This window comes from Macaca thibetana, chromosome 4, assembly GCF_024542745.1.
Source record: "Macaca thibetana thibetana isolate TM-01 chromosome 4, ASM2454274v1, whole genome shotgun sequence".
Lineage (NCBI taxonomy): Eukaryota > Metazoa > Chordata > Mammalia > Primates > Cercopithecidae > Macaca > Macaca thibetana.
The window spans coordinates 93,141,355-93,153,357 of record NC_065581.1 but is presented as its reverse complement, the minus strand read 5'-3'; the positions used below and the strand labels follow the sequence as shown (position 1 = coordinate 93,153,357).

At 33.5% G+C, this 12,003-nt stretch overlaps 1 protein-coding gene across 1 annotated transcript in view; it reads right to left on the bottom strand.

The window, feature by feature from the left end:
• The window catches only part of FUT9 (fucosyltransferase 9), a 106,894-nt gene extending 95,451 nt beyond the window's left edge, over positions 1-11,443 (bottom strand). Inside the window, exon 1 of the mRNA XM_050789380.1 lies at positions 11,355-11,443. The gene's annotated coding sequence lies outside the window, so the exon portion shown is untranslated. The remainder of the gene's footprint in view (positions 1-11,354) is intronic.
• Between the last annotated feature and the right edge of the window lie 560 nt (positions 11,444-12,003).

Below are 12,003 nucleotides of genomic sequence, written 5' to 3'. Positions count from 1 at the left end.
TTTTAACCTGTGCCCATATGAGAGAGGCTTAAGCACTATTGGAGGCAGAAGATGAGGGAGGCACATCAACCCTGAAGACAGCACAAAGAGGGAGGAAAAATAGGAAATGAGGTCAATCTTCACTCGCTGAAAAGCTTAAATATTGTGTGCATGTGTTTTTAATTGCCTAGAGCACTTGGTGGAGAACCTGACAGTAAAATTACAAAAGAGAAGCATGAATTAATGACATAGAAAAGAAAGCAGCTATAATGAAAATAAATGAAGTCGCAATCTAGCTCTATAATGCCTTTAGGAGAGTTAACAGGAGCCTTTGAAAATGAGCTGGGTAGTAACGGAGCATGGTTCAAGTAGTGGTCAAGGAGCATTTTTAATGAAAGGTACTGAATGCATTTGATCATTCACTGTTGCAGGGGGCTCTGAGGGTGCAGGTGGAGGTTCAGAAGACTTCAATTCTAGCCCTGTTCCCTCCCACCTATGTATCCTTGACCCAACTCCTTCATCTTTCTAAGCTGTAGCTCCTTCACATAAACATTATAAATAATATTAGTCCCTGTTAGATAATGATAAAGACTGAGCTTACATGTATTAAGTGCCAGCACAGTGACTTACACATAAACAACACCAGATTTAAAAATGCTAACAGTTATTGCTATTATAATAATTAAAAACTTTTGTAATCAATATCACATTTCAATTTGCCATTGTCACAATGTAATTAAGGTAGAGAAGGAATTATGATTATCCCTAAATGAACGAGATGAGATAAACTGACTTGCCTCGTAAGACGACAAAGACATTGAGCTTCTGACACTAGGCCTCATGGATCTTCTGGTTGTGCAATTTGGAAGAACAGTTAACATAGTAAGAGACAATAAGAAATAAACACAAGATTTAACAATTATGTAGCTCCTCCTGGGTAGAAAGAGTATGCTATTTATATGTTTTCACTACATGATTTCTTTACATCATCATTACCATCCCATGTACTAGAATTCCTATTTTACAGATAAAGGAGGTGAGATCCCTATAGCTTAAATTACTCATGTAAGATTACATCAGCCAGCAAACGGTAAAAATAGGAGTCTCTTGTTATTCTGTCTGAACCTAGAATGCAAGCTCTTTTCATGAGGTCAGGCTGAAATGAGTCATCTGTTGATGGTGCTGGAATAGGTTGTAGGACAGTAAGACAGAATGCAAGATAGAGACATCACTTGGAATGAGTTAACCAGGACTTATGTCACTAACACATTTCTCAAAAATAAAAAAATTATATATCTTTTTGGAAAGTTTAGCCAAAAGAAGAGAAAAGAAGAGTTATTTTTTGCATGGTGAAAGAATGGGGGTGGAAGTATAATGAGAGAAGCCAATATTTCAGAAACTGAATGTCATTTAAAAAAAGGAAAGGAGGTGTTCAAAATTGTTGACTATGGAGGAGAGCAAAATTCAGGAGGATGAGAGTCAGAAAAAAATTTAGAAGTGGCAGGGTCAGCCTTCTGGAAGGAGACTGGAAGGCATTCTAGAATGGAATATAAGCAAGTAAGAACACAATTTATATTAAAGCAAGAGAAAATGCAAAATAAATAAATAAAAAATAAAGATTACCAAGTAATCTATGTAAGTATGAATTTAGAGAAAAGCAGCCTTAAGAACTAAAAAGTTTAATAAAAAGACATTTGTGATCCCACAAAATGTATAATTATATGATTTCTTGACAATAAAATAAGAAATAAGTTTTCTTTAACAATTTAACTAACTTACATAAAATGTGCTTACCTTTCCATCCTAGTTCTATTCCTCTTTTCAATGAGTACTACCTTTCCACATCTGTTTCATTGTTGGATACTGATATAATACTTCTCAAGCAGAAGAAGATTACATTAAAAACAAATTTCTACTTATTTCCCCCTCTTCCTCATGAAAGGCCCTTGGCATTTTCCATCATTTCCTCTGTGACTTTTTTCACATAAGTTATTTCAACTATAGCTTGAGAATAAAATGTCCCCACACTCCTAGGAAATGATTGATATTTTTCTGTAGCTATGGTAGCAAGTAGTCACCAGAAGTGGTTTTAAAACCGCTGAATCAATGACAGCTCCAGAAACTATCAGAACTGATTTTCCACAAAGTTGAAGAATTAATGACTCTGCATCTCAGTGAACATGCATTTGCAAGTCAACCAACTAGTTATAACCCTAACTTCCTAAAGTCAGTTAATCCGAAAAATATTCACTTCAAAGAACACACTTCTGGAAGTTGATTTATCAAAGGAATTCTCACCTGAAAACCATATTTCTACAAATGACATAAACACACTTATGTCTCTGGAAGTCAACCAGTAACTGAACTACACTCTTCCTCAGAGCCCTCTATAATATTAGCAGTCTTCTCTGCTCTGAGAGACTGTGCCTGACAATTGTATTTTGTTCTTTTTAAAGTAAGTGATCACTTCAGCATTGATTTTTTTTTTTGTTTGTTTAAGATATTGACAGCCAGTTTTTAATCTTTTGGCAGCTGAATACTCTGGAAGTTAATAATTCATGCAACAGTCTCAGAAAGAATATATAGTCATATCCTTTGAGTCAACAATTTAATTTCTAGAAATTGGTCCAAACTGACACTATGTAATCCTTATTATGCATTTTTTTTGCATTTAATCCTTACAACAACTCTACAATATAAGCTTGTTTTTGTTTCCATTTTTATTTGATGAAAGCGAAATATTTGACAAATATTTAAATTGAATTGTTATTTATATATACAAAAACTCAAGTACACTCCAATACCCAAGATAAGAAAAGGGTTAGGCAAATAGTCATTAGAAGGGCACAAAAAAACCAACATGTTAAAATGTTTATGACTTGACACTGAGTAGAAAATCAAAACAAAATTATAACTATACCATGTAAAATTATGTGTACCCACGGATTAGAAATAAAAGGAAACATAGGCAAATAATTCTGTGAATTTCTGTGGTAGGTGGATTCTGAGTGGATTGGCCTTTTAAATATTGCTTTAATGTTGTGTAGTAAGAAAAGTAACCTAAAGTATAGTTTCTGCATTTGAGAGTTCCAGCCACCCATCCAAGATTGTATTGGAAATTCCAATGTCCCATAAGATTTCCGAGAATTAAAGGTGTTCTAGAAACTCATGATTATTTAGGGTCTTGAACTTCTACACTAGAGAATTCCAAATTCTATTCATGTGTTATCTACCATAAATGTTCCTTCTTCTCTGATTGCTTTGACCTGGATGTGAAACTGAGTCTCTTTAATTTCCCCTAAAATTTCACACAAGGCACATGTAATGTTAGCAGGAGTTTTAGATGGAGAGCTGTTATATCACAGCAAAGTGCACAAGCTAATATTGAACACAGTCCATCACTTTACTAAAATTCTTTTGGCTACCCAGCACATCTCATCTTCTCCTCCTTGAAGACTTACTGATAAGTTTCCCTCACTTTATCACATAAAGCATCTTCCCATCTTCAGTGTAAGCTCTGAGTATAATGAAGATTTGATCTTGTGCTCTCATAAAATCAAGAGGCATATACTAAGTTTTACCCTTTAGCAACATAGAGATTTATTTTAAGGCAGATTATATTTCAAACATAAAAGTGGATGAATCACTATATTCATTTGGGGGATTTAAATGACTTGAATTTAAGGTCACAAATTTTAAATTAGCATCCTACTGTGTTTAGAGTACAAAAGTGACACGAATTAAAAAGGAATGTAACATACAAAGTAAAAGAGAAGATTAATTTTTTAATATGAAGAGATAAAATAAAGATAATTTAAAATAAACTGAAATTAAAATTCAAAAACCTATAGGGTGATAATTGACTTTATAAGGATAGCAAGAAAGCCCACAGGATTTAAATAAGAGTTTAGGGTATTTTTATCTGTCTCTACTTATTCTAACTACTTGGTAACATAAATATTCACTCCACAGTGTTTTTCCTAGGAGGGCTAGTTCACTGGGAAGTTTTTTTTTTTTTTTTTTTTTTTTTTTTTTTTGTCTCTTTGTAGAGTAGCTATAGGGAAATGATAGTCTCTAAAAATAAAATTTAAGAACAATTTGAAAATAATAAATTCAGATTTTCTTGACATCTTTGTTGACTAATTCTTTCCCCAAAGCATGTAATTTGAAGCATTGACTTAGAACTGCTTATATCTGCATATTGAAAGTAAGGATATATCTTTATAAGGGATAAGAAAAGAATTTAAAGTAGTCACTATTATAGGCAGTCTTCCATAGACATTGATTTTGACCCTACTATCAAGGCGAAAGTAAATTAATGTTAATTTTTTAGTTACCAAAACAAAACAGTATGCTCTCCTGGGTTCAGAGGGTAAAAATACTGTATCCTCAATTTTCTCTGAAATTATTGGAGTTCCACAGGATTCCATATTACCAAGTATGTTCCTTAATTCCTAGAAACAAGTAAGGATAAAATACTGTCCATGGTATGGAAGGTATTGGACGGTATGTGTGAGAACAATCCAACTATTTGTCCATCTATTTGTCCTACTCCATCCACCCATGCATCCATCTATACTCCATCTACTTCTCCTTGTGGAGGAGACAGATTTGAGACACCACCAAGACTCATTTTATGTTGCATATAGAATGATCATCACAAACCGTGGAACTCTGGAGCATCTCCTATATGTGATTTCTCCCAGGCTACTCCAATTACTCCTAAAATTAGCTGAAAAAAAAATGTGCTTAATGTTATTTTGTTTAGATGTCAATACCGCAAATATTTTAAGTACCTGTTATTCACCAGGCATAATAGTAGAAAGTCTTAGTACAAAAAAAAAATAGGTGGTCTTGGCAGGGTACGGTGGCTCACGCCTGTAATCCCAGCACTTTGGGAGGCCGAGGCAGGCGGATCACGAGGTCAGGAAATCTAGACCAACCTGGCCAACATGGTGAAACCCCATCTCTACTAAAATAAAAAAAAAATTAAAAAAGAAAATTAGCCAGGTGTGGTGGTGGGCGCCTGTAGTCCCAGCTACTGGGGAGGCTGAGGCAGGAGAATGGCGTGAACCTGGGAAGCAGAGCTTGCAGTGAGCCTAGATCGCACCACTGCACTCCAGTTTGGGCAACACATCGAGACTCCGTTCCCCCTACCCCCCAGAAAAAGGTGGTCTTATAAAAAGGAACTCTTCTGAATAGTCTTTTAAACAAAAATAAAACAAGCAAAACAAGCAAATAAAACAGATAAAACAGACCTTTACTATGGTAGAAGGACTTTAAAACAGAAAAAAATAAAATACTGAGAATTCTGAACATTAAATATGGTAGAAAATTCAAATAGATTTGATAATATTCTTTTCAAAACACATTTATGCATTGCAACAGATAACAAATGAGGTTTAAATATATAATGGATCACACTGATTTTGCATTTGCTTCCTATACCTACTACACCATTGTTTGAAGGTATAGAAATTGTTTCTCTATTGGGTGTATCTTCTTTTATTGTTAATAATCCCCTCATATTCAAGAAGCTCCTCAAATGGCCTAATAAAGTACGTTCAAATTACCTAATAAAATAAGCTCCCTTAGAAGTCATCATTGTGATTGGAAAGCAATAGGGAGAAAGCTTGATTTATTGATTAGTAAGAGTATGCTATAAATTTTCTCCATATTAAAACTGTGTGGATTATGAGATCACACTTACTTACAGAAATTGCAGCAGATGGGCATAGTGATGAGGATATTGAAGGAAAGGATCACAGGTTAGCTTGTCTTTATAAAATGACTTTATTTCCTCTGAGATACTATGTATAAATCTAACAAAATTGCAGCAGGGAAGATTGTTATCTAAGAAAATACATGATGAATGCTTTTGTGAGACATAATTGTTTTGCAGTAAAAAACACTTTATGTACAGTCAGTGTCACTTAAAGATAGGAATACGTTCTGAGAAATGTGATGTTAGGTGATTTCATTGTTGTGCAAACATCAGAGAGTGGACTTACACAAACCTGGATGGTATTGCCTGCTACACACAGGCTATTGCTTCTAGGCTACAAACCTACGGCATGTTACCATACTGAATACTGTAGGAAATTTTAACACAATGGTACTTGGATAGCTAAACATAGAAAAGGTACAGTAAAAATACAGTATAAAACATAGAAAAATGGCACACCGGTGTAAAGCACTTACCATGAATGGGGCTTGCAGGACTGGAAGTTGCACTGGGTGAGTCAGTGAGTGAGTGGTGAGTGAATGTGAAAGCCTAGGACATTATTGTACACTACGGTAGACTTTATAAACACTGTACAAATGCTATATTAAACCTATAAAAAGATTTTTCTATCTTTAATAATTTAACCTTAGTTTATTGTAATTTTTTTTACTTTATAAACTTTAAAAGTATTTTTAACTCTTCGAGATTTTTTGTAATAACACAGCTTAAAACACAAACACATTGTATAGCTGTACAAAATAATTTCTTTAATCCTTATTCTATAAGCTTTTTTCTATTTTTAAATATTTTTATTTTTTATTTTACCTTTTAAACTTGTAAAAACTAAGATACAAACCCACACATTAGCTTAGGTCTACACAGAGTGAAGATCATCAATATCACTGTCTTCGACCTCCATATCTTGTCTCACTGGAAGGTCTTCAGGGACAGTAACATGCCTGGAGCTCTCATTTCCTATGATAACAATCCCTTCTTCTGGAATACCTCCTGAAAGACCTGCCTGAGGCTGTTTAATAATTAAGTTTTTTTAATAAGTAGAAGTACACTCTAATGATAAAATATAGTAAATACATAAACTATAACATCATCATTTATTATCATTGTTATGTACCTTACGGAATTGTACAGTATGTACTACACTTTTATACAACTGGAAGTGCAATAGGTTTGTTTATACCATCTTCATCAAAAACATGTGAGTTGTGTGCTGCTAAATTCTGATGGCTACAAAGTTACTAGCAGATAAGAATTTTTCAGCTCTATTGTAATCTTACTGGACTGCTGTTGTATATGTGGTCAATCATTGTCTGCAATGTTATGCAGTGCATGATTGTATTTTGTAAATTTATTTTTGGTTCTTGCATAGGATTTCATTAAAGCGAAAGCATATGTGTGTCCATGACAGAAATAAATTAGCAATAGTAATTTCCCAGTCTGGTAGAACTTTCTTTCCTTCTTTTTTTTTTTTTTTTTTTTTTTTTTTTTTGAGACAGACTCTAACTCTGTTGGTCAGGCTGGACTGCAGTGGCACAATCTTGGCTCACTGCCAAATCCACCTCCTGTGCTCAAGCAATTCTCCTGCCTCAGCCTCCCCAGTAGCTGGGACTATAGGTGTGCACCACCACACTGGCTGATTTTTGTATTTTTAGTAGAGATGAGTTTTCATTGTGTTGGCCAGGCCAGTCTTGAACTCCTGACCTCAAGTGATCCGCTTGCCTCAGCCTCCCACTGAGATGGGATTACAGGAGTGAGCCCACTGTGCCTGGCCTCTAGATGGGACTTTGAAACTCAACAGGAAACAGACGTATCAGGTACAAATTTTGAATTTAAATGTGAATAATAGTTTTTTAATGATATAAAATTTGCCAGAATTTTATTTAAATTCAGTAAAAGAGCTTGATTATTTCTGGAAATTAAAAACAAATAATTCAACAAATAAGAATATTTCCATACAGTGTAGGCTTCTTGATGTGGTACAAAAGCTAAGATTAAGAATGAGGTAAGATTTGCTCTATGTAGATGCTCCATCCTTTACAAGTTGCTGATTCCAGGCCAGTCACTTAAACTCTCAGAGACTTTTCTTGTGTTTAAATAAAGAATGCTATTTGAATTTCCTACATTCTATGCTCACTCTAAGATTCAAGCTTTATGATGTATACACAGAAACCTCTAAACTCTGAGCATGAGACTAAAATTTAGGCATGAGGTATGCTCATTGCTAATGTGGTATCACTGCTTCTAGAGCTTTTCAGTAGATAGAGCTAATAAATGTTATGTATGTAGACCCATTTCTGTATCTATGTATTTTAAAATAAGAATGGGTTCACAAATTAATATCTACATCTCTAAACTAGCAATACAAGGTTAATTTTAGCCATCTCTCCTTGCTAATTATGACTTCTTTCTCTAGCAATATGAAACCTATCTCCCAATATCTATAATTTATTTACTTATGCATTCCACCCTAATATACATGCAAAGTACTTTCATAATTGCTAACCTGCGCTCCTTTGAAAAAAAATCGACTAAAATACAATGTCTATGTATAGTTCTTTGTATAGTTAGCCTCATCCTTTGCAGGTTTTGTCCTTTCAAAATACTGTTTTCCAAAATATAGGCTAGATCCTTTGACTTCATCACCTTCAGTAAGCTTATATATTACATTTGTAAGATGGTTAGGTTCACTTGTCACTTTTCCACCCCATTTGGGGATATTACATCTTATTCATTTTCTTTCTTTCTTCCTTTTTTTTTTTTTTTTTTTTTTTTAATGTGTATGCTGCAGAGATTACTCATTGTGTTGTACAGTTCTATGGGTTTTGACGAGCACAGTAATTTGTCCAGCACCACGGACAGTTCCACTGCCATTAAAATTTCCTCATGTAATCAACGATTTTGTAGTTAACCCTCCTATATCTCTAACTCAATATATCTCTAATTTGGGCAACCATTGATCTATTTCCCATCTTTATGTTTTGGCTTTTCCAGGGTTTAAGATGCATTGAATTATATATCTTAAATATGTAGTCATTTGGGCTTCCCTTCTTTCACTTAGCAAAACGCACTAAAACGTTCATCCATGATGTGCATACATCAATAATTATCTTTTTAAAATATTTGAATAGTATTCCCTTTTATAGATTTACCACAGTCTGTTCATTCATTTACCAGCTGAAGACAGCATATTAGTTATTTCCAAATTTTGGCAATTGAAGTCAAAGTTTCTGTAAATATTCCCGTATTGTTTTTCTGTGTCAAATATGTTTTTCAATTCGCTTGGGTAAATACTTAGGAGTGGGATCACTGGATCATATATTAAGCAAGCATCTGACTTCATAGCAAACTTGCATATACGTTTTTCAAAGTGGCTGTACCATTTTGAATTGCCAACAGTAACGAAAGTAGTGAATGAGAGTCTCCGTGGCTCTGCATGCTTACGAATATTTGATATTGTTAGACTTTTAATTTATTTATCCATTTTTAACAGGTATGTTCTGGCACCTTATTGTGGTTTTCATTTGTATCTCCCTAGTGAAAATCTCCTCTTATTCTTATTAGTCATCCGTACATCTTCTTTGGTAAAGCTCAGATATTTTACTAGGAAAATTGGATTTACTTTCTTATTTTTAAGAGTTTTTTTTTATATATATTATGGACACAAATCTTTTATCAGATATGTGATTCACAAATCTGATGCCCATATTTTCATTCTTTTAAGAATGTGTTTGATGGAACAATTTTTTTAAATGTTAGATTTTTTTTTTTCTATTGATTTACTCCTTGTAATGAGGAGGGCTGTGATCAGCAAATTACTTTAGTTACAACAAAGCAAGTACATGGAAGCTAATAAAAAGCCCCCAAATTCCAACATGTATTATAGCTTAGAAGTACACATTTGGTATATTTTCTTCTCTATAATTTCTCATAAACACGGGATTCTATAAAACTCCATTTTAAGTAATAAGTTTAGGGTTTGACTTTTTTTCTCATTGAAATTTTAAAGTCATACTCCTTTGATGTGGTCTGAAGTTGGCCTTCAAAATTCCTGTTAGGTAACAGAACCAAAGTATTATATCAGTGATCCTCTGGAGCAGAGTTTCCAGTATGGAAGCTACCAGCCACGAGACAGCTGAGCACTTGAAATACAGCTAGCATCATTGAGAAGATGACTATCAGTTTAAATTTAAAAGCTGACACTTGATTTAGTTATTGGAACAGTTTTAAATATTTGTAGGACAATTTGGGCTTGTGAATCTACTTTTTCGAATGTAAATTTTATTAAGTCTAAGTATAAATCAAGTATATTCAACAAAACTTTAGTATCCGAATTGAGATGTTCTGTAAGTACACACTGGATTTCAAGGACTTAGTGTGAAAAAAAGAATGCAAAGTGTCTCGTTCTTTTCTTTACATTAGTCATATGATAAAATAACTATATTTGGAATGTACAGGGTAAATAAATAAAATATATCGTTAAGACTCATTTCACCTGCTGCTTTTTACTTTTTAAAAAGTGTGGCCATAAGAAAAAATTAAATAACATATGCAGTTCACATTACAATTTTATTAGATAGCACTGCTATAGAATATGATAATATGTATTAAATCATATTTTGTGTTGCAGTGGACTCAGAGTTCTGAAACGGGGATGTTAATAACCTATCCACCACACCTCCAATTCTCTGATAGCTTTATATCCTCAGACAGAAGCTTAGCAAAACAAGGGCTGAAGAGAATAGAGAGTAAGACTTGAGAAAGGATTTTAGGTCTGACGATATTAGGTGTTGTTAAGGAACAGCATCTCCTGATGCCCTAAACATACTGTAAATTGTAGGGACACTACTGATTCCTGATGGGTTCCAGTTCATAGTTTGCTTTCACCCAAGGAAAAGGGACTAGGCTGTTTTATTTCTTTCTCATTGACATGAGTAACACTTATTGCTTCATAGTATCTCTTAACTCAAAAACAAAGCACAGTATCCCAGAATTGTACTTCCTTCCTTATTTTTTAATAATGTGAAATGAACAGTAAGAGGTTCACATCTGTGTAAAGATTACTTTTCTTCTTTTCATTTAACTTATTAAGTTAACTTAATAACTTATTTAACTTATTAAGTTACATATATATGAATATATATACTCAATATATTCTTATATTCATATATAAGAATTATTTAGTGGTATAGGCATTATCTACCCCAAATTAAAATCCATTTTCAAAAGATAACTAATATAAAAAGAAATTGACCTAAATTTAAAATTAGATTGCAAATTATATTGAGAACATAAAATTTTCCATGTCCAATATTTATTTACAGTTTTCTAGAAAACACAAGAGTATAGAAATTTTAAGATTAACTGTAAGATTTATTTTAAAATGTGATTAGACATGATCGATATATTATCCTACCTACTATGATAGAAAATTATTTTAAACTTTCACTTTGATAGAATGTTAAAACTAAGTTTATGGAAGATCTCCTCATAGAAGCTAACCTTCTGAAATTATTCTGTACCTTGGATGGGTTTTAGTTCATAATTTTCTGAAACAATATAAATCATCTATAAGTTCTAACTGAACAATTTCTCCCATAGTCAAGCTAGATTGAGAAAGTAAATATATACTTACAATATAGAGAACATATCATGGGAAGCACATAGACAGTTGTTATACTACTTCACTGTCTTATCAAATCCTTGAGTTATTACATTCTAAACCTGATGAGAAAGAGAAATAAAGAAGTATGTTAGTTAAATGCACTAGATATACTATATATATATAGCTAGATAACCAAAAAAATCTAAAAGAAATAATGCATGATAAAAACAAAAATCTTTCTGTATTATTGCGTTCTTTGCTGATATCTATTTGTGATTTCTGTTAAATTTAAAAAAAAATGTTATTGATGGCCTGGCGCAGTGGCTCATGCCTGTAATCCCAGCACTTTGGGAGGCTGAGACAGGTGAATCACTTGAGGTCAGGAGTTCAAGACCAGCCTGGCCAACATGGTGAAACCCTGTCTCTACTAAAAATATAAAAATTATCTGGGCACGGTGGCAGGCAACTGTAATCCCAGCTCCTGGGGAGGCTGAGGCAGGAGAGTCACTTGAACCTGGGAAATGGAGGTTACAATGAGTTGAGGTCACACCACTGCACTCCAGCCACAGTGACAGAGCAAGACTCTGTCTCAAAAAAAAAAAAAAGTTATTGAATACCTTAAATAGTTACAATATATAAGGGAAATATCATTAAAAAGAATGAATGATCTAGGTTATAG